We start from the raw sequence: 20,786 nt of genomic DNA on the forward strand, positions 1-20,786 counted from the left end.
TTTTCCCCAGGTCTCCACGCCCTTGTGTGTTTCTTTTGCTTAACGATTGCCACCTGAGGTAGCCTCTGTTGTCCATCCTCGTCAGTTTCAGAGGGTAGATTGCCCAGTGCTGCTTTTTCCCCAGGACTCCACGCCCTTGTGTGTTTCTTTTGCTTAAAGTTTGCCACCTGAAGCCAGCCTCTCTTGCCCATCTTCCTCAGTTTCAGAGGGTAGATATTTCAGCGTTGCTTTTTCCCCAGGTCTTCACACCTTACTGTTTTGTTTTTGCTTAACGATTGCCACCTGGGCTAGCCTCTGTTTCCCATCTTCCTCAGTTTCCGAGGGTGGATTTCTCCCTGTTGCTTGTTCCCAGGTCTCCACACCCTTGTGTGTTTCTTTTGCTTAACGATTGCCACCTGAGGTAGGCTCTGTTGCCCATCCTCGTCAGTTTCAGAGGGTAGATTTCTCAGTGCTGCTTTTTCCCCAGGTCTCCACGCCCTTGTGTGTTTGTTTTGCTTAAAGTTTGCCACCTGAGCCAGCCTCTCTTGCCTATCTTCCACAGTTTCAGACGGTAGATATTTCAGGGTTGCTTTTTCCCCAGGTCTCCACGCCTTTGGGTTTTGTTTTTGCTTAAGGATTGCCACCTGAGGTAGCCTCTCTTGCCCATCTTCCTCAGTTTCAGAGGGTGGATTTCTCCGTGTTGCTTTTTCCACAGGTCTCCACGCCCTTGTGTGTTTCTTTTGCTTAACGATTGCCACCTGACCTAGCCTCTGTTGCCCATCCTCGTCAGTTTCAGAGGGTAGATTTCTCCGTGCTGCTTTTTCCCCAGGTCTCCACGCCCTTGTGTGTTTCTTTTGCTTAACGTTTGCCACCTGAAGCCAGCCTCTCTTGCCCATCTTCCTCAGTTTCAGAGGGTGGATTTCTCCGTGTTGCTTTTTCCCCAGGTCTCCACGCCCTTGTGTGTTTCTTTTGCTTAAAGATTGCCACCTGAGCTAGCCTCTGTTGCCCATCTTCGTCCGTTTCAGAGGGTGGATTTCTCAGTGTTGCCTTTTCGCCAGCTCCCCACGCCCTTGTGTGTTTCTTTTGCTTAAAGATTGTCACCTGAGCTAGGCACTGTTGCCCTGCTTCCTCAGTTTCAGAGGGTACCTTTTTCAGGGTAGCTTTTTGACCGGGTCTCCTCGCCATTGTATTTTTCTATTTCACTTTTTTTGCATAAAGATTGCCACCTGAGCTAGCCTCTGTTGCCCATCTTCCTCAGTTTCAGAGGGTAGATATTTCAGGGTTGCTTTTTCCCCAGGTCTCCACGCCTTTGGGTTTTGTTTTTGCTTAACGATTGCCACCTGAGCTAGCCTCTCTTGCCCATCTTCCTGAGTTTCAGAGGGTCGATATCTCCGTGTTGCTGTTTCCCCAGGTCTCCACGCCCTTGTGTGTTTCTTTTGCTTAACGTTTGCCACCTGAAGCCAGCCTCTCTTGCCCATCTTCCTCAGTTTCAGAGGGTAGATATTTCAGGGTTGCTGTTTCCCCAGGTCTCCACGCCCTTGTGTGTTTCTTTTGCTTAACGTTTGCCACCTGAAGCCAGCCTCTCTTGCCCATCTTCCTCAGTTTCAGAGGGTAGATATTTCAGGGTTTCTTTTTCCCCAGGTCTCCCTGCCTTTGTGCTTTGTTTTTGCTTAACGATTGCCACCTGAGGTAGCCTCTCTTGCCCATCTTCCTCAGATTCAGAGGGTGGATTTCTCCGTGTTGCTTTTTCCCCTTGTCTCCACGCCCTTGTGTGTTTCTTTTGCTTAAAGATTGCCACCTGAGCTAGCCTCTGTTGCCCATCTTCTTCGGTTTCAGAGGGTAGATTTCTCAGTGTTGCTTTTTCGCCAGCTCTCCACGCCCTTGCGTCTTTTTTTTTTTTTCTGCTTAAAGGTTCCAACCTCAGCTAGCTTCTTTTGCCCATGTTCGTCAGTTTCAGAGGGTGGATTTCTCCGTGTTGCTTTTTCCCCAGGTCTCCACGCCCTTGTGTGTTTCTTTTGCTTAACGATTGCCACCTGAGCTAGCCTCTCTTGCCCATCCTCGTCAGTTTCAGAGGGTAGATATATCAGGGTTGCTTTTTCCCCAGGTCTCCACTCCCTTGTGTGTTTCTTTTGCTTAAAGTTTGCCACCTGAAGCCAGCCTCTCTGGCCCATCTTCCTCAGTTTCAGAGGGTAGATATTTCAGGGTTGCTTTTTCCCCAGGTCTCCACGCCTTTGGGTTTTGTTTTTGCTTAACGATTGCCACCTGAGGTAGCCTCTCTTGCCCATCGTCCTGAGTTTCAGAGGGTAGATTTCTCCGTGTTGCTTTTTCCCCAGGTCTCCACGCCCTTGTGTGTTTCTTTTGCTTCACGATTGCCACCTGAGGTAGCCTCTGTTGCCCATCCTCGTCAGTTTCAGAGGGTGGATTTCTCCGTGTTGCTTTTTCCACAGGTCTCCACGCCCTTGTGTGTTTCTTTTGCTTAACGATTGCCACCTGACCTAGCCTCTGTTGCCCATCCTCGTCAGTTTCAGAGGGTAGATATTTCAGGGTTGCTTTTTCCCCAGGTCTCCACGCCCTTGTGTGTTTCTTTTGCTTAACGTTTGCCACCTGAAGCCAGCCTCTCTTGCCCATCTTCCTCAGTTTCAGAGGGTAGATATTTCAGGGTTGCTGTTTCCCCAGGTCTCCACGCCCTTGTGTGTTTCTTTTGCTTAACGATTGCCATCTGAAGCCAGCCTCTCTTGCCCATCTTCCTCAGTTTCAGAGGGTGGATTTCTCCGTGTTGCTTTTTCCCCAGGTCTCCACGCCCTTGTGTGTTTCTTTTGCTTAAAGTTTGAAACCTGAAGCCAGCCTCTCTTGCCCATCTTCCTCAGTTTCAGAGGGTACATATTTCAGGGTTGCTTTTTCCCCAGGTCTCCACGCCTTTGGGTTTTGTTTCTGCTTAACGATTGCCACCTGAGGTAGCCTCTGTTGCCCTTGTTCCTCATTTTCAGAGGGTGGATTTCTCCGTGTTGCTTTTTCCCCAGGTCTCCACGCCCTTGTGTGTTTCTTTTGCTTAACGATTGCCACCTGAGGTAGCCTCTGTTGCCCATCCTCGTCAGTTTCAGAGGGTAGATTTCTCAGTGCTGCTTTTTCCCCAGGTCTCCACGCCCTCGTGTGTTTCTTTTGCTTAAAGTTTGTCACCTGAAGCCAGCCTCTCTTGCCCATCTTCCTCAGTTTCAGAGGGTAGATATTTCAGCGTTGCTTTTTCCCCAGTTCTTCACACCTTAGTGTTTTGTTTTTGCTTAACGATTGCCACCTGGGCTAGCCTCTGTTTCCCATCTTCCTCAGTTTCAGAGGGTAGATATTTCAGGGTTGCTTTTTACCCAGGTCTCCACGCTTTTGGGTTTTGTTTTTGCTTAACGATTGCCACCTGAGGTAGCCTCTGTTGCCCATCTTCCTCAGTTTCAGAGGGTGGATTTCTCAGTGTTGCTTTTTACCCAGGTCTCCACGCCCTTGTGTGTTTCTTTTGCTTAAAGATTGCCACCTGAGCTAGCCTCTGTTGCCCATCTTCGTCCGTTTCAGAGGGTAGATTTCTCAGTGTTGCCTTTTCGCCAGCTCCCCACGCCCTTGTGTGTTTCTTTTGCTTAAAGATTGTCACCTGAGCTAGGCACTGTTGCCCTGCTTCCTCAGTTTCAGAGGGTACCTTTTTCAGGGTAGCTTTTTGACCGGGTCTCCTCGCCATTGTATTTTTCTATTTCACTTTTTTTGCATAAAGATTGCCACCTGAGCTAGCCTCTGTTGCCCATCTTCTTCGGTTTCAGAGGGTAGATTTCTCAGTGTTTCATGTTCGCCAGCTCTCCACGCCCTTGCGTCTTTTTTTTTTTTTTGCTTAAAGGTTGCAACCTGAGCTAGCTTCTTTTGCCCATGTTCGTCAGTTTCAGAGGGTGGATTTCTCCGTGTTGCTTTTTCCCCAGGTCTCCACGCCCTTGTGTGTTTCTTTTGCTTAACGATTGCCACCTGAGGTAGCCTCTGTTGCCCATCCTCGTCAGTTTCAGAGGGTAGATATATCAGGGTTGCTTTTTCCCCAGGTCTCCACGCCCTTGTGTGTTTCTTTTGCTTAAAGTTTGCCACCTGAAGCCAGCCTCTCTTGCCCATCTTCCTCAGTTTCAGAGGGTAGATATTTCAGGGTTGCTTTTTCCCCAGGTCTCCACGCCTTTGGGTCTTGCTTCTGCTTAACGATTGCCACCTGAGGTAGCCTCTGTTGCCCTTGTTCCTCAGTTTCAGAGGGTGGATTTCTCCGTGTTGCTTTTTCCCCAGGTCTCCACGCCCTTGTGTGTTTCTTTTGCTTAACGATTGCCACCTGAGGTAGCCTCTGTTGCCCATCCTCGTCAGTTTCAGAGGGTGGATTTCTCCCTGTTGCTTTTTCCCCAGGTCTCCACGCCCTTGTGTGTTTCTTTTGCTTAAAGTTTGCCACCTGAAGCCAGCCTCTCTTGCCCATCTTCCTCAGTTTCAGAGGGTAGATATTTCAGCGTCGCTTTTTCCCCAGGTCTTCACACCTTAGTGTTTTGTTTTTGCTTAACGATTGCCACCTGGGCTAGCCTCTGTTTCCCATCTTCCTCAGTTTCAGAGGGTTGATATTTCAGGGTTGCTTTTTCCCCAGGTCTCCACGCCCTTGTGTGTTTCTTTTGCTTAACGATTGCCACCTGACCTAGCCTCTGTTGCCCATCCTCGTCAGTTTCAGAGGGTAGATTTCTCCGTGTTGCTTTTTCCCCAGGTCTCCACGCCCTTGTGTGTTTCTTTTGCTTAACGTTTGCCACCTGAAGCCAGCCTCTCTTGCCCATCTTCCTCAGTTTCAGAGCGTAGATATTTCAGGGTTGCTTTTTACCCAGGTCTCCATGCTTTTGGGTTTTGTTTTTGCTTAACGATTGCCACCTGAGGTAGCCTCTGTTGCCCATTTCCTCAGTTTCAGAGGGTGGATTTCTCAGTGTTGCTTTTTACCCAGGTCTCCACGCCCTTGTGTGTTTCTTTTGCTTAAAGATTGCCACCTGAGCTAGCCTCTGTTGCCCATCTTCGTCCGTTTCAGAGGGTAGATTTCTCAGTGTTGCCTTTTCGCCAGCTCCCCACGCCCTTGTGTGTTTCTTTTGCTTAAAGATTGTCACCTGAGCTAGGCACTGTTGCCCTGCTTCCTCAGTTTCAGAGGGTACCTTTTTCAGGGTAGCTTTTTGACCGGGTCTCCTCGCCATTGTATTTTTCTATTTCACTTTTTTTGCATAAAGATTGCCACCTGAGCTAGCCTCTGTTGCCCATCTTCTTCGGTTTCAGAGGGTAGATTTCTCAGTGTTTCATGTTCGCCAGCTCTCCACGCCCTTGCGTCTTTTTTTTTTTTTTGCTTAAAGGTTGCAACCTGAGCTAGCTTCTTTTGCCCATGTTCGTCAGTTTCAGAGGGTGGATTTCTCCGTGTTGCTTTTTCCCCAGGTCTCCACGCCCTTGTGTGTTTCTTTTGCTTAACGATTGCCACCTGAGGTAGCCTCTGTTGCCCATCCTCGTCAGTTTCAGAGGGTAGATATATCAGGGTTGCTTTTTCCCCAGGTCTCCACGCCCTTGTGTGTTTCTTTTGCTTAAAGTTTGCCACCTGAAGCCAGCCTCTCTTGCCCATCTTCCTCAGTTTCAGAGGGTAGATATTTCAGGGTTGCTTTTTCCCCAGGTCTCCACGCCTTTGGGTCTTGCTTCTGCTTAACGATTGCCACCTGAGGTAGCCTCTGTTGCCCTTGTTCCTCAGTTTCAGAGGGTGGATTTCTCCGTGTTGCTTTTTCCCCAGGTCTCCACGCCCTTGTGTGTTTCTTTTGCTTAACGATTGCCACCTGAGGTAGCCTCTGTTGCCCATCCTCGTCAGTTTCAGAGGGTGGATTTCTCCCTGTTGCTTTTTCCCCAGGTCTCCACGCCCTTGTGTGTTTCTTTTGCTTCACGATTGCCACCTGAGGTAGCCTCTGTTGCCCATCCTCGTCAGTTTCAGAGGGTGGATTTCTCCCTGTTGCTTTTTCCCCAGGTCTCCACGCCCTTGTGTGTTTCTTTTGCTTAAAGTTTGCCACCTGAGGTAGCCTCTGTTGCCCATCTTCCTCAGTTTCAGAGGGTGGATTTCTCAGTGTTGCTTTTTCCCCAGGTCTCCACGCCCTTGTGTGTTTCTTTTGCTTAAAGATTGCCACCTGAGCTAGCCTCTGTTGCCCATCTTCGTCCGTTTCAGAGGGTAGATTTCTCAGTGTTGCCTTTTCGCCAGCTCCCCACGCCCTTGTGTGTTTCTTTTGCTTAAAGATTGTCACCTGAGCTAGGCACTGTTGCCCTGCTTCCTCAGTTTCAGAGGGTACCTTTTTCAGGGTAGCTTTTTGACCGGGTCTCCTCGCCATTGTATTTTTCTATTTCACTTTTTTTGCATAAAGATTGCCACCTGAGCTAGCCTCTGTTGCCCATCTTCTTCGGTTTCAGAGGGTAGATTTCTCAGTGTTTCATGTTCGCCAGCTCTCCACGCCCTTGCGTCTTTTTTTTTTTTTTGCTTAAAGGTTGCAACCTGAGCTAGCTTCTTTTGCCCATGTTCGTCAGTTTCAGAGGGTGGATTTCTCCGTGTTGCTTTTTCCCCAGGTCTCCACGCCCTTGTGTGTTTCTTTTGCTTAACGATTGCCACCTGAGGTAGCCTCTGTTGCCCATCCTCGTCAGTTTCAGAGGGTAGATATATCAGGGTTGCTTTTTCCCCAGGTCTCCACGCCCTTGTGTGTTTCTTTTGCTTAAAGTTTGCCACCTGAAGCCAGCCTCTCTTGCCCATCTTCCTCAGTTTCAGAGGGTAGATATTTCAGGGTTGCTTTTTCCCCAGGTCTCCACGCCTTTGGGTCTTGCTTCTGCTTAACGATTGCCACCTGAGGTAGCCTCTGTTGCCCTTGTTCCTCAGTTTCAGAGGGTGGATTTCTCCGTGTTGCTTTTTCCCCAGGTCTCCACGCCCTTGTGTGTTTCTTTTGCTTAACGATTGCCACCTGAGGTAGCCTCTGTTGCCCATCCTCGTCAGTTTCAGAGGGTGGATTTCTCCCTGTTGCTTTTTCCCCAGGTCTCCACGCCCTTGTGTGTTTCTTTTGCTTAAAGTTTGCCACCTGAAGCCAGCCTCTCTTGCCCATCTTCCTCAGTTTCAGAGGGTAGATATTTCAGGGTTGCTTTTTCCCCAGGTCTCCACGCCTTTGGGTTTTGTTTTTGCTTAACGATTGCCACCTGAGGTAGCCTCTCTTGCCCATCTTCCTCAGTTTCAGAGGGTGGATTTCTCCGTGTTGCTTTTTCCACAGGTCTCTACGCCCTTGTGTGTTTCTTTTGCTTAACGATTGCCACCTGAGGTAGCCTCTGTTGCCCATCCTCGTCAGTTTCAGAGGGTAGATTTCTCAGTGCTGCTTTTTCCCCAGGTCTCCACGCCCTCGTGTGTTTCTTTTGCTTAAAGTTTGTCACCTGAAGCCAGCCTCTCTTGCCCATCTTCCTCAGTTTCAGAGGGTAGATATTTCAGCGTTGCTTTTTCCCCAGGTCTTCACACCTTAGTGTTTTGTTTTTGCTTAACGATTGCCACCTGGGCTAGCCTCTGTTTCCCATCTTCCTCAGTTTCAGAGGGTTGATATTTCAGGGTTGCTTTTTCCCCAGGTCTCCACGCCCTTGTGTGTTTCTTTTGCTTAACGATTGCCACCTGACCTAGCCTCTGTTGCCCATCCTCGTCAGTTTCAGAGGGTAGATTTCTCCGTGTTGCTTTTTCCCCAGGTCTCCACGCCCTTGTGTGTTTCTTTTGCTTAACGTTTGCCACCTGAAGCCAGCCTCTCTTGCCCATCTTCCTCAGTTTCAGAGGGTAGATATTTCAGGGTTGCTTTTTACCCAGGTCTCCACGCTTTTGGGTTTTGTTTTTGCTTAACGATTGCCACCTGAGGTAGCCTCTGTTGCCCATCTTCCTCAGTTTCAGAGGGTGGATTTCTCAGTGTTGCTTTTTACCCAGGTCTCCACGCCCTTGTGTGTTTCTTTTGCTTAAAGATTGCCACCTGAGCTAGCCTCTGTTGCCCATCTTCGTCCGTTTCAGAGGGTAGATTTCTCAGTGTTGCCTTTTCGCCAGCTCCCCACGCCCTTGTGTGTTTCTTTTGCTTAAAGATTGTCACCTGAGCTAGGCACTGTTGCCCTGCTTCCTCAGTTTCAGAGGGTACCTTTTTCAGGGTAGCTTTTTGACCGGGTCTCCTCGCCATTGTATTTTTCTATTTCACTTTTTTTGCATAAAGATTGCCACCTGAGCTAGCCTCTGTCGCCCATCTTCTTCGGTTTCAGAGGGTAGATTTCTCAGTGTTTCATGTTCGCCAGCTCTCCACGCCCTTGCATCTTTTTTTTTTTTTTGCTTGAAGGTTGCAAGCTGAGCTAGCTTCTTTTGCCCATGTTCGTCAGTTTCAGAGGGTGGATTTCTCCGTGTTGCTTTTTCCCCAGGTCTCCACGCCCTTGTGTGTTTCTTTTGCTTAACGATTGCCACCTGAGGTAGCCTCTGTTGCCCATCCTCGTCAGTTTCAGAGGGTAGATATATCAGGGTTGCTTTTTCCCCAGGTCTCCACGCCCTTGTGTGTTTCTTTTGCTTAAAGTTTGCCACCTGAAGCCAGCCTCTCTTGCCCATCTTCCTCAGTTTCAGAGGGTAGATATTTCAGGGTTGCTTTTTCCCCAGGTCTCCACGCCTTTGGGTCTTGCTTCTGCTTAACGATTGCCACCTGAGGTAGCCTCTGTTGCCCTTGTTCCTCAGTTTCAGAGGGTGGATTTCTCCGTGTTGCTTTTTCCCCAGGTCTCCACGCCCTTGTGTGTTTCTTTTGCTTAACGATTGCCACCTGAGGTAGCCTCTGTTGCCCATCCTCGTCAGTTTCAGAGGGTGGATTTCTCCCTGTTGCTTTTTCCCCAGGTCTCCACGCCCTTGTGTGTTTCTTTTGCTTCACGATTGCCACCTGAGGTAGCCTCTGTTGCCCATCCTCGTCAGTTTCAGAGGGTGGATTTCTCCCTGTTGCTTTTTCCCCAGGTCTCCACGCCCTTGTGTGTTTCTTTTGCTTAAAGTTTGCCACCTGAAGCCAGCCTCTCTTGCCCATCTTCCTCAGTTTCAGAGGGTAGATATTTCAGGGTTGCTTTTTCCCCAGGTCTCCACGCCTTTGGGTTTTGTTTTTGCTTAACGATTGCCACCTGAGGTAGCCTCTCTTGCCCATCTTCCTCAGTTTCAGAGGGTGGATTTCTCCGTGTTGCTTTTTCCACAGGTCTCCACGCCCTTGTGTGTTTCTTTTGCTTCACTATTGCCACCTGGGATAGCCTCTGTTGCCCATCCTCGTCAGTTTCAGAGGGTAGATTTCTCAGTGCTGCTTTTTCCCCAGGTCTCCACGCCCTCGTGTGTTTCTTTTGCTTAAAGTTTGTCACCTGAAGCCAGCCTCTCTTGCCCATCTTCCTCAGTTTCAGAGGGTAGATATTTCAGCGTTGCTTTTTCCCCAGGTCTTCACACCTTAGTGTTTTGTTTTTGCTTAACGATTGCCACCTGGGCTAGCCTCTGTTTCCCATCTTCCTCAGTTTCAGAGGGTTGATATTTCAGGGTTGCTTTTTCCCCAGGTCTCCACGCCCTTGTGTGTTTCTTTTGCTTAACGATTGCCACCTGACCTAGCCTCTGTTGCCCATCCTCGTCAGTTTCAGAGGGTAGATTTCTCCGTGTTGCTTTTTCCCCAGGTCTCCACGCCCTTGTGTGTTTCTTTTGCTTAACGTTTGCCACCTGAAGCCAGCCTCTCTTGCCCATCTTCCTCAGTTTCAGAGGGTAGATATTTCAGGGTTGCTTTTTACCCAGGTCTCCACGCTTTTGGGTTTTGTTTTTGCTTAACGATTGCCACCTGAGGTAGCCTCTGTTGCCCATCTTCCTCAGTTTCAGAGGGTGGATTTCTCAGTGTTGCTTTTTACCCAGGTCTCCACGCCCTTGTGTGTTTCTTTTGCTTAAAGATTGCCACCTGAGCTAGCCTCTGTTGCCCATCTTCGTCCGTTTCAGAGGGTAGATTTCTCAGTGTTGCCTTTTCGCCAGCTCCCCACGCCCTTGTGTGTTTCTTTTGCTTAAAGATTGTCACCTGAGCTAGGCACTGTTGCCCTGCTTCCTCAGTTTCAGAGGGTACCTTTTTCAGGGTAGCTTTTTGACCGGGTCTCCTCGCCATTGTATTTTTCTATTTCACTTTTTTTGCATAAAGATTGCCACCTGAGCTAGCCTCTGTTGCCCATCTTCTTCGGTTTCAGAGGGTAGATTTCTCAGTGTTTCATGTTCGCCAGCTCTCCACGCCCTTGCGTCTTTTTTTTTTTTTTTGCTTAAAGGTTGCAACCTGAGCTAGCTTCTTTTGCCCATGTTCGTCAGTTTCAGAGGGTGGATTTCTCCGTGTTGCTTTTTCCCCAGGTCTCCACGCCCTTGTGTGTTTCTTTTGCTTAACGATTGCCACCTGAGGTAGCCTCTGTTGCCCATCCTCGTCAGTTTCAGAGGGTAGATATATCAGGGTTGCTTTTTCCCCAGGTCTCCACGCCCTTGTGTGTTTCTTTTGCTTAAAGTTTGCCACCTGAAGCCAGCCTCTCTTGCCCATCTTCCTCAGTTTCAGAGGGTAGATATTTCAGGGTTGCTTTTTCCCCAGGTCTCCACGCCTTTGGGTCTTGCTTCTGCTTAACGATTGCCACCTGAGGTAGCCTCTGTTGCCCTTGTTCCTCAGTTTCAGAGGGTGGATTTCTCCGTGTTGCTTTTTCCCCAGGTCTCCACGCCCTTGTGTGTTTCTTTTGCTTAACGATTGCCACCTGAGGTAGCCTCTGTTGCCCATCCTCGTCAGTTTCAGAGGGTGGATTTCTCCCTGTTGCTTTTTCCCCAGGTCTCCACGCCCTTGTGTGTTTCTTTTGCTTAAAGTTTGCCACCTGAAGCCAGCCTCTCTTGCCCATCTTCCTCAGTTTCAGAGGGTAGATATTTCAGGGTTGCTTTTTCCCCAGGTCTCCACGCCTTTGGGTTTTGTTTTTGCTTAACGATTGCCACCTGAGGTAGCCTCTCTTGCCCATCTTCCTCAGTTTCAGAGGGTGGATTTCTCCGTGTTGCTTTTTCCACAGGTCTCCACGCCCTTGTGTGTTTCTTTTGCTTCACGATTGCCACCTGAGATAGCCTCTGTTGCCCATCCTCGTCAGTTTCAGAGGGTAGATTTCTCAGTGCTGCTTTTTCCCCAGGTCTCCACGCCCTCGTGTGTTTCTTTTGCTTAAAGTTTGTCACCTGAAGCCAGCCTCTCTTGCCCATCTTCCTCAGTTTCAGAGGGTAGATATTTCAGCGTTGCTTTTTCCCCAGGTCTTCACACCTTAGTGTTTTGTTTTTGCTTAACGATTGCCACCTGGGCTAGCCTCTGTTTCCCATCTTCCTCAGTTTCAGAGGGTTGATATTTCAGGGTTGCTTTTTCCCCAGGTCTCCACGCCCTTGTGTGTTTCTTTTGCTTAACGATTGCCACCTGAGGTAGCCTCTGTTGCCCATCCTCGTCAGTTTCAGAGGGTGGATTTCTCCCTGTTGCTTTTTCCCCAGGTCTCCACGCCCTTGTGTGTTTCTTTTGCTTAAAGTTTGCCACCTGAAGCCAGCCTCTCTTGCCCATCTTCCTCAGTTTCAGAGGGTAGATATTTCAGGGTTGCTTTTTCCCCAGGTCTCCACGCCTTTGGGTTTTGTTTTTGCTTAACGATTGCCACCTGAGGTAGCCTCTCTTGCCCATCTTCCTCAGTTTCAGAGGGTGGATTTCTCCGTGTTGCTTTTTCCACAGGTCTCCACGCCCTTGTGTGTTTCTTTTGCTTCACGATTGCCACCTGAGATAGCCTCTGTTGCCCATCCTCGTCAGTTTCAGAGGGTAGATTTCTCAGTGCTGCTTTTTCCCCAGGTCTCCATGCCCTCGTGTGTTTCTTTTGCTTAAAGTTTGTCACCTGAAGCCAGCCTCTCTTGCCCATCTTCCTCAGTTTCAGAGGGTAGATATTTCAGCGTTGCTTTTTCCCCAGGTCTTCACACCTTAGTGTTTTGTTTTTGCTTAACGATTGCCACCTGGGCTAGCCTCTGTTTCCCATCTTCCTCAGTTTCAGAGGGTTGATATTTCAGGGTTGCTTTTTCCCCAGGTCTCCACGCCCTTGTGTGTTTCTTTTGCTTAACGATTGCCACCTGACCTAGCCTCTGTTGCCCATCCTCGTCAGTTTCAGAGGGTAGATTTCTCCGTGTTGCTTTTTCCCCAGGTCTCCACGCCCTTGTGTGTTTCTTTTGCTTAACGTTTGCCACCTGAAGCCAGCCTCTCTTGCCCATCTTCCTCAGTTTCAGAGGGTAGATATTTCAGGGTTGCTTTTTACCCAGGTCTCCACGCTTTTGGGTTTTGTTTTTGCTTAACGATTGCCACCTGAGGTAGCCTCTGTTGCCCATCTTCCTCAGTTTCAGAGGGTGGATTTCTCAGTGTTGCTTTTTACCCAGGTCTCCACGCCCTTGTGTGTTTCTTTTGCTTAAAGATTGCCACCTGAGCTAGCCTCTGTTGCCCATCTTCGTCCGTTTCAGAGGGTAGATTTCTCAGTGTTGCCTTTTCGCCAGCTCCCCACGCCCTTGTGTGTTTCTTTTGCTTAAAGATTGTCACCTGAGCTAGGCACTGTTGCCCTGCTTCCTCAGTTTCAGAGGGTACCTTTTTCAGGGTAGCTTTTTGACCGGGTCTCCTCGCCATTGTATTTTTCTATTTCACTTTTTTTGCATAAAGATTGCCACCTGAGCTAGCCTCTGTTGCCCATCTTCTTCGGTTTCAGAGGGTAGATTTCTCAGTGTTTCATGTTCGCCAGCTCTCCACGCCCTTGCGTCTTTTTTTTTTTTTTGCTTAAAGGTTGCAACCTGAGCTAGCTTCTTTTGCCCATGTTCGTCAGTTTCAGAGGGTGGATTTCTCCGTGTGGCTTTTTCCCCAGGTCTCCACGCCCTTGTGTGTTTCTTTTGCTTAACGATTGCCACCTGAGGTAGCCTCTGTTGCCCATCCTCGTCAGTTTCAGAGGGTAGATATATCAGGGTTGCTTTTTCCCCAGGTCTCCACGCCCTTGTGTGTTTCTTTTGCTTAAAGTTTGCCACCTGAAGCCAGCCTCTCTTGCCCATCTTCCTCAGTTTCAGAGGGTAGATATTTCAGGGTTGCTTTTTCCCCAGGTCTCCACGCCTTTGGGTCTTGCTTCTGCTTAACGATTGCCACCTGAGGTAGCCTCTGTTGCCCTTGTTCCTCAGTTTCAGAGGGTGGATTTCTCCGTGTTGCTTTTTCCCCAGGTCTCCACGCCCTTGTGTGTTTCTTTTGCTTAACGATTGCCACCTGAGGTAGCCTCTGTTGCCCATCCTCGTCAGTTTCAGAGGGTAGATATATCAGGGTTGCTTTTTCCCCAGGTCTCCACGCCCTTGTGTGTTTCTTTTGCTTAAAGTTTGCCACCTGAAGCCAGCCTCTCTTGCCCATCTTCCTCAGTTTCAGAGGGTAGATATTTCAGGGTTGCTTTTTCCCCAGGTCTCCACGCCTTTGGGTTTTGTTTTTGCTTAACGATTGCCACCTGAGGTAGCCTCTCTTGCCCATCTTCCTCAGTTTCAGAGGGTGGATTTCTCCGTGTTGCTTTTTCCACAGGTCTCCACGCCCTTGTGTGTTTCTTTTGCTTAACGATTGCCACCTGACCTAGCCTCTGTTGCCCATCCTCGTCAGTTTCAGAGGGTAGATTTCTCCGTGTTGCTTTTTCCCCAGGTCTAAACGCCCTCGTGTGTTTCTTTTGCTTAAAGTTTGTCACCTGAAGCCAGCCTCTCTTGCCCATCTTCCTCAGTTTCAGAGGGTAGATATTTCAGCGTTGCTTTTTCCCCAGGTCTTCACACCTTAGTGTTTTGTTTTTGCTTAACGATTGCCACCTGGGCTAGCCTCTGTTTCCCATCTTCCTCAGTTTCAGAGGGTTGATATTTCAGGGTTGCTTTTTCCCCAGGTCTCCACGCCCTTGTGTGTTTCTTTTGCTTAACGATTGCCACCTGACCTAGCCTCTGTTGCCCATCCTCGTCAGTTTCAGAGGGTAGATTTCTCCGTGTTGCTTTTTCCCCAGGTCTCCACGCCCTTGTGTGTTTCTTTTGCTTAACGTTTGCCACCTGAAGCCAGCCTCTCTTGCCCATCTTCCTCAGTTTCAGAGGGTAGATATTTCAGGGTTGCTTTTTACCCAGGTCTCCACGCTTTTGGGTTTTGTTTTTGCTTAACGATTGCCACCTGAGGTAGCCTCTGTTGCCCATCTTCCTCAGTTTCAGAGGGTGGATTTCTCAGTGTTGCTTTTTACCCAGGTCTCCACGCCCTTGTGTGTTTCTTTTGCTTAAAGATTGCCACCTGAGCTAGCCTCTGTTGCCCATCTTCGTCCGTTTCAGAGGGTAGATTTCTCAGTGTTGCCTTTTCGCCAGCTCCCCACGCCCTTGTGTGTTTCTTTTGCTTAAAGATTGTCACCTGAGCTAGGCACTGTTGCCCTGCTTCCTCAGTTTCAGAGGGTACCTTTTTCAGGGTAGCTTTTTGACCGGGTCTCCTCGCCATTGTATTTTTCTATTTCACTTTTTTTGCATAAAGATTGCCACCTGAGCTAGCCTCTGTTGCCCATCTTCTTCGGTTTCAGAGGGTAGATTTCTCAGTGTTTCATGTTCGCCAGCTCTCCACGCCCTTGCGTCTTTTTTTTTTTTTTGCTTAAAGGTTGCAACCTGAGCTAGCTTCTTTTGCCCATGTTCGTCAGTTTCAGAGGGTGGATTTCTCCGTGTTGCTTTTTCCCCAGGTCTCCACGCCCTTGTGTGTTTCTTTTGCTTAACGATTGCCACCTGAGGTAGCCTCTGTTGCCCATCCTCGTCAGTTTCAGAGGGTAGATATATCAGGGTTGCTTTTTCCCCAGGTCTCCACGCCCTTGTGTGTTTCTTTTGCTTAAAGTTTGCCACCTGAAGCCAGCCTCTCTTGCCCATCTTCCTCAGTTTCAGAGGGTAGATATTTCAGGGTTGCTTTTTCCCCAGGTCTCCACGCCTTTGGGTCTTGCTTCTGCTTAACGATTGCCACCTGAGGTAGCCTCTGTTGCCCTTGTTCCTCAGTTTCAGAGGGTGGATTTCTCCGTGTTGCTTTTTCCCCAGGTCTCCACGCCCTTGTGTGTTTCTTTTGCTTAACGATTGCCACCTGAGGTAGCCTCTGTTGCCCATCCTCGTCAGTTTCAGAGGGTAGATATATCAGGGTTGCTTTTTCCCCAGGTCTCCACGCCCTTGTGTGTTTCTTTTGCTTAAAGTTTGCCACCTGAAGCCAGCCTCTCTTGCCCATCTTCCTCAGTTTCAGAGGGTAGATATTTCAGGGTTGCTTTTTCCCCAGGTCTCCACGCCTTTGGGTTTTGTTTTTGCTTAACGATTGCCACCTGAGGTAGCCTCTCTTGCCCATCTTCCTCAGTTTCAGAGGGTGGATTTCTCCGTGTTGCTTTTTCCACAGGTCTCCACGCCCTTGTGTGTTTCTTTTGCTTCACGATTGCCACCTGAGATAGCCTCTGTTGCCCATCCTCGTCAGTTTCAGAGGGTAGATTTCTCAGTGCTGCTTTTTCCCCAGGTCTCCACGCCCTCGTGTGTTTCTTTTGCTTAAAGTTTGTCACCTGAAGCCAGCCTCTCTTGCCCATCTTCCTCAGTTTCAGAGGGTAGATATTTCAGCGTTGCTTTTTCCCCAGGTCTTCACACCTTAGTGTTTTGTTTTTGCTTAACGATTGCCACCTGGGCTAGCCTCTGTTTCCCATCTTCCTCAGTTTCAGAGGGTTGATATTTCAGGGTTGCTTTTTCCCCAGGTCTCCACGCCCTTGTGTGTTTCTTTTGCTTAACGATTGCCACCTGACCTAGCCTCTGTTGCCCATCCTCGTCAGTTTCAGAGGGTAGATTTCTCCGTGTTGCTTTTTCCCCAGGTCTCCACGCCCTTGTGTGTTTCTTTTGCTTAACGTTTGCCACCTGAAGCCAGCCTCTCTTGCCCATCTTCCTCAGTTTCAGAGGGTAGATATTTCAGGGTTGCTTTTTACCCAGGTCTCCACGCTTTTGGGTTTTGTTTTTGCTTAACGATTGCCACCTGAGGTAGCCTCTGTTGCCCATCTTCCTCAGTTTCAGAGGGTGGATTTCTCAGTGTTGCTTTTTACCCAGGTCTCCACGCCCTTGTGTGTTTCTTTTGCTTAAAGATTGCCACCTGAGCTAGCCTCTGTTGCCCATCTTCGTCCGTTTCAGAGGGTAGATTTCTCAGTGTTGCCTTTTCGCCAGCTCCCCACGCCCTTGTGTGTTTCTTTTGCTTAAAGATTGTCACCTGAGCTAGGCACTGTTGCCCTGCTTCCTCAGTTTCAGAGGGTACCTTTTTCAGGGTAGCTTTTTGACCGGGTCTCCTCGCCATTGTATTTTTCTATTTCACTTTTTTTGCATAAAGATTGCCACCTGAGCTAGCCTCTGTTGCCCATCTTCTTCGGTTTCAGAGGGTAGATTTCTCAGTGTTTCATGTTCGCCAGCTCTCCACGCCCTTGCGTCTTTTTTTTTTTTTTGCTTAAAGGTTGCAACCTGAGCTAGCTTCTTTTGCCCATGTTCGTCAGTTTCAGAGGGTGGATTTCTCCGTGTTGCTTTTTCCCCAGGTCTCCACGCCCTTGTGTGTTTCTTTTGCTTAACGATTGCCACCTGAGGTAGCCTCTGTTGCCCATCCTCGTCAGTTTCAGAGGGTAGATATATCAGGGTTGCTTTTTCCCCAGGTCTCCACGCCCTTGTGTGTTTCTTTTGCTTAAAGTTTGCCACCTGAAGCCAGCCTCTCTTGCCCATCTTCCTCAGTTTCAGAGGGTAGATATTTCAGGGTTGCTTTTTCCCCAGGTCTCCACGCCTTTGGGTCTTGCTTCTGCTTAACGATTGCCACCTGAGGTAGCCTCTGTTGCCCTTGTTCCTCAGTTTCAGAGGGTGGATTTCTCCGTGTTGCTTTTTCCCCAGGTCTCCACGCCCTTGTGTGTTTCTTTTGCTTAACGATTGCCACCTGAGGTAGCCTCTGTTGCCCATCCTCGTCAGTTTCAGAGGGTAGATATATCAGGGTTGCTTTTTCCCCAGGTCTCCACGCCCTTGTGTGTTTCTTTTGCTTAAAGTTTGCCACCTGAAGCCAGCCTCTCTTGCCCATCTTCCTCAGTTTCAGAGGGTAGATATTTCAGGGTTGCTTTTTCCCCAGGTCTCCACGCCTTTGGGTTTTGTTTTTGCTTAACGATTGCCACCTGAGGTAGCCTCTCTTGCCCATCTTCCTCAGTTTCAGAGGGTAGATATTTCAGGGTTGCTTTTTACCCAGGTCTCCACGCTTTTGGGTTTTGTTTTTGCTTAACGATTGCCACCTGAGGTAGCCTCTGTTGCCCATCTTCCTCAGTTTCAGAGGGTGGATTTCTCAGTGTTGCTTTTTACCCAGGTCTCCACGCCCTTGTGTGTTTCTTTTGCTTAAAGATTGCCACCTGAGCTAGCCTCTGTTGCCCATCTTCGTCCGTTTCAGAGGGTAGATTTCTCAGTGTTGCCTTTTCGCCAGCTCCCCACGCCCTTGTGTGTTTCTTTTGCTTAAAGATTGTCACCTGAGCTAGGCACTGTTGCCCTGCTTCCTCAGTTTCAGAGGGTACCTTTTTCAGGGTAGCTTTTTGACCGGGTCTCCTCGCCATTGTATTTTTCTATTTCACTTTTTTTGCATAAAGATTGCCACCTGAGCTAGCCTCTGTTGCCCATCTTCTTCGGTTTCAGAGGGTAGATTTCTCAGTGTTTCATGTTCGCCAGCTCTCCACGCCCTTGCGTCTTTTTTTTTTTTTTGCTTAAAGGTTGCAACCTGAGCTAGCTTCTTTTGCCCATGTTCGTCAGTTTCAGAGGGTGGATTTCTCCGTGTGGCTTTTTCCCCAGGTCTCCACGCCCTTGTGTGTTTCTTTTGCTTAACGATTGCCACCTGAGGTAGCCTCTGTTGCCCATCCTCGTCAGTTTCAGAGGGTAGATATATCAGGGTTGCTTTTTCCCCAGGTCTCCACGCCCTTGTGTGTTTCTTTTGCTTAAAGTTTGCCACCTGAAGCCAGCCTCTCTTGCCCATCTTCCTCAGTTTCAGAGGGTAGATATTTCAGGGTTGCTTTTTCCCCAGGTCTCCACGCCTTTGGGTCTTGCTTCTGCTTAACGATTGCCACCTGAGGTAGCCTCTGTTGCCCTTGTTCCTCAGTTTCAGAGGGTGGATTTCTCCGTGTTGCTTTTTCCCCAGGTCTCCACGCCCTTGTGTGTTTCTTTTGCTTAACGATTGCCACCTGAGGTAGCCTCTGTTGCCCATCCTCGTCAGTTTCAGAGGGTGGATTTCTCCCTGTTGCTTTTTCCCCAGGTCTCCACGCCCTTGTGTGTTTCTTTTGCTTAAAGTTTGCCACCTGAAGCCAGCCTCTCTTGCCCATCTTCCTCAGTTTCAGAGGGTAGATATTTCAGGGTTGCTTTTTCCCCAGGTCTCCACGCCTTTGGGTTTTGTTTTTGCTTAACGATTGCCACCTGAGGTAGCCTCTCTTGCCCATCTTCCTCAGTTTCAGAGGGTGGATTTCTCCGTGTTGCTTTTTCCACAGGTCTCCACGCCCTTGTGTGTTTCTTTTGCTTCACGATTGCCACCTGAGGTAGCCTCTGTTGCCCATCCTCGTCAGTTTCAGAGGGTAGATTTCTCAGTGCTGCTTTTTCCCCAGGTCTAAACGCCCTCGTGTGTTTCTTTTGCTTAAAGTTTGTCACCTGAAGCCAGCCTCTCTTGCCCATCTTCCTCAGTTTCAGAGGGTAGATATTTCAGCGTTGCTTTTTCCCCAGGTCTTCACACCTTAGTGTTTTGTTTTTGCTTAACGATTGCCACCTGGGCTAGCCTCTGTTTCCCATCTTCCTCAGTTTCAGAGGGTTGATATTTCAGGGTTGCTTTTTCCCCAGGTCTCCACGCCCTTGTGTGTTTCTTTTGCTTAACGATTGCCACCTGACCTAGCCTCTGTTGCCCATCCTCGTCAGTTTCAGAGGGTAGATTTCTCCGTGTTGCTTTTTCCCCAGGTCTCCACGCCCTTGTGTGTTTCTTTTGCTTAACGTTTGCCACCTGAAGCCAGCCTCTCTTGCCCATCTTCCTCAGTTTCAGAGGGTAGATATTTCAGGGTTGCTTTTTACCCAGGTCTCCACGCTTTTGGGTTTTGTTTTTGCTTAACGATTGCCACCTGAGGTAGCCTCTGTTGCCCATCTTCCTCAGTTTCAGAGGGTGGATTTCTCAGTGTTGCTTTTTACCCAGGTCTCCACGCCCTTGTGTGTTTCTTTTGCTTAAAGATTGCCACCTGAGCTAGCCTCTGTTGCCCATCTTCGTCCGTTTCAGAGGGTAGATTTCTCAGTGTTGCCTTTTCGCCAGCTCCCCACGCCCTTGTGTGTTTCTTTTGCTTAAAGATTGTCACCTGAGCTAGGCACTGTTGCCCTGCTTCCTCAGTTTCAGAGGGTACCTTTTTCAGGGTAGCTTTTTGACCGGGTCTCCTCGCCATTGTATTTTTCTATTTCACTTTTTTTGCATAAAGATTGCCACCTGAGCTAGCCTCTGTTGCCCATCTTCTTCGGTTTCAGAGGGTAGATTTCTCAGTGTTTCATGTTCGCCAGCTCTCCAGGCCCTTGCGTCTTTTTTTTTTTTTTGCTTAAAGGTTGCAACCTGAGCTAGCTTCTTTTGCCCATGTTCGTCAGTTTCAGAGGGTGGATTTCTCCGTGTTGCTTTTTCCCCAGGTCTCCACGCCCTTGTGTGTTTCTTTTGCTTAACGATTGCCACCTGAGGTAGCCTCTGTTGCCCATCCTCGTCAGTTTCAGAGGGTAGATATATCAGGGTTGCTTTTTCCCCAGGTCTCCACGCCCTTGTGTGTTTCTTTTGCTTAAAGTTTGCCACCTGAAGCCAGCCTCTCTTGCCCATCTTCCTCAGTTTCAGAGGGTAGATATTTCAGGGTTGCTTTTTCCCCAGGTCTCCACGCCTTTGGGTTTTGTTTTTGCTTAACGATTGCCACCTGAGGTAGCCTCTCTTGCCCATCTTCCTCAGTTTCAGAGGGTGGATTTCTCCGTGTTGCTTTTTCCACAGGTCTCCACGCCCTTGTGTGTTTCTTTTGCTTCACGATTGCCACCTGAGATAGCCTCTGTTGCCCATCCTCGTCAGTTTCAGAGGGTAGATTTCTCAGTGCTGCTTTTTCCCCAGGTCTCCACGCCCTCGTGTGTTTCTTTTGCTTAAAGTTTGTCACCTGAAGCCAGCCTCTCTTGCCCATCTTCCTCAGTTTCAGAGGGTAGATATTTCAGCGTTGCTTTTTCCCCAGGTCTTCACACCTTAGTGTTTTGTTTTTGCTTAACGATTGCCACCTGGGCTAGCCTCTGTTTCCCATCTTCCTCAGTTTCAGAGGGTTGATATTTCAGGGTTGCTTTTTCCCCAGGTCTCCACGCCCTTGTGTGTTTCTTTTGCTTAACGATTGCCACCTGACCTAGCCTCTGTTGCCCATCCTCGTCAGTTTCAGAGGGTAGATTTCTCCGTGTTGCTTTTTCCCCAGGTCTCCACGCCCTTGTGTGTTTCTTTTGCTTAACGTTTGCCACCTGAAGCCAGCCTCTCTTGCCCATCTTCCTCAGTTTCAGAGGGTAGATATTTCAGGGTTGCTTTTTACCCAGGTCTCCACGCTTTTGGGTTTTGTTTTTGCTTAACGATTGCCACCTGAGGTAGCCTCTGTTGCCCATCTTCCTCAGTTTCAGAGGGTGGATTTCTCAGTGTTGCTTTTTACCCAGGTCTCCACGCCCTTGTGTGTTTCTT

Source organism: Equus asinus, chromosome 10 (genome assembly GCF_041296235.1).
Source record: "Equus asinus isolate D_3611 breed Donkey chromosome 10, EquAss-T2T_v2, whole genome shotgun sequence".
NCBI classification, from domain to species: Eukaryota; Metazoa; Chordata; class Mammalia; order Perissodactyla; family Equidae; genus Equus; species Equus asinus.